Source organism: Carcharodon carcharias, chromosome 3, assembly GCF_017639515.1.
Source record: "Carcharodon carcharias isolate sCarCar2 chromosome 3, sCarCar2.pri, whole genome shotgun sequence".
NCBI lineage: Eukaryota > Metazoa > Chordata > Chondrichthyes > Lamniformes > Lamnidae > Carcharodon > Carcharodon carcharias.
In genome coordinates, this window is record NC_054469.1 from 12,668,814 (window position 1) to 12,670,672 (window position 1,859).

At 44.2% G+C, this 1,859-nt stretch overlaps 1 pseudogene; it reads right to left on the reverse strand.

Annotated features, from left to right (window-relative positions):
* Positions 1–463: 463 nt before the first annotated feature.
* Positions 464–915, reverse strand: LOC121275637 (annotated as a pseudogene).
* Between the last annotated feature and the right edge of the window lie 944 nt (positions 916–1,859).

The following is a 1,859-nucleotide window of genomic DNA, read 5'->3' on the forward strand; positions in this document are numbered from 1 at the left end:
GCCCCTTCAGGGAGGGAAGATTAATTGCTCAGCACAGGCATTCACCCATGACATTGCTCAGCAACTCCCACGCAGGTACGATCAAGAGCTTGGCCATCGACCAGGACTTCTGTCAGAGTGCAAGCCTAGAAATGAATGCTGGGAAAACCACGGGCTTCCACCTCATACACAAGCTAAGACCTTCCTGTAGAATTTATTTTGTCTTTTTGAATGCATTATTCAAAATCTCAATTTTACAAAAAGATGACAAGTGATTAACAAAATTGAAAAGGTTTCAATTTCACCCAACTATACAAAAAACAGATAGCACAGTGCAGCTCCACCACTGACTCCTTGTGATGCCAACTCAATGGCACAAAGTCCTTAAACAGGCCTGTGGAATTGTATAGGGGTAATCCATGTGATTGTGCCCAAACTCCAACACAGCATCATTCTCAGCCCCTGCACAGCATTCGCAGGTATCTCAATTTTCTACATCCTCTTCCTCGTTTTCTATCTCCTTTTGATCATCTTCCACCATTTTCACCTCTTCGTTGTCTTCCTTATTCTCATCTGCCTTGCTCTTGCCATGTTCCTCACTCTCAGGCTTCCTATCCTTCTTCTGTTCTGAAGCTTCTTTCTTTCCTTTATGCTCTCGCTCGTAAGCCCCCAATGCATCTTTCAGTGGGGTTATGAAGCGATCAAACTCCAGCTCTTCCATTGCTGCAAGCGCATCAGAAGCAGTCTGTTTTCCTCTTGCTCTTCACTGCAAAGTTATTTGCGCATGAGCTTGCGTAAAGAACGAAGGCACTTGCTGCTCGGGATATTGCGCTACGAGCTTCCTTTGAGATATTCACTCCATCTTGGAAGCGCCTCTTTAATAATCCTGGTAATGACTGCATTCAGCAGATTCAAGTCTTCTGTTCTCTCAGCCATCTCCGTCACTTAAACGGACACCATTGAAATCAGTTAAGTTATAACAGTTATCGCCAGCTCATTATAATAACCGCTTCTCTGGTTTTCACCACGAGCTCACCCACCTGGCTACAATTTTATGGTGAACTGGCAGTTGTGGGACGGCCCCATCTGGTATATAACACCTGGCGACGCAAAGAAATACCTGAGAGCAAGAATCAGCCCTTGGGTGGGGGTAGCTGAGGAGCAGTGGAGCCCAAACTCGATTCATGGATAGAGAGTTTGAAGAAGGCAGTACTTGGACCTATCCAGAGGATTGAAATTCTAAAAACTCACATGATTGAGAATATACTTCCATTTGATTCTCACTGAGGTACCCCAGAACACATTGGTCAAGTTCAACCAGACCATCAAAAACGCAACAAAAGAAATCCTCCACCTTCCGCTACACATTACATACAGAATACTACACAGCAGGAACAGAGGGCTAGCTATGCTAAAGTTTGAAGTTCAGATCCCTCTGGCTATTATTCGCAAGTTAGAGGCATTGGAGAGCTCGCCAGATGTAGTGACTCAAGCCTCATTCCAATATAGTGTTAGCAATAACAAATCAACTGACTTCTTGAGGAACCTTAAAATGCTCCAGGAGATTGAGGACACCCTCAGACAGAAGTATGGAGAGAGAGGGAGCTAAGATGAAAACAGCCAAGAGGATATCATTGACATGGACTGGGCAGACATTACCCAAACGTCCAGACCCAAACCAGTGAACAGATATGCGGCTTGGAGGGAGGTAGAATACTTAAAAATGGACCAAACTTCAAAGTCAAGGATCAGGCATCAAATATTATGGTAATGACTATATCTCCAACTCCTGGCTCAAAACATGTTTCAATCTCAAACAAGCCAAACTCATTATTATACTGTTACAGTGCAACCTCTGCCCAACAAGATCCACCATGACA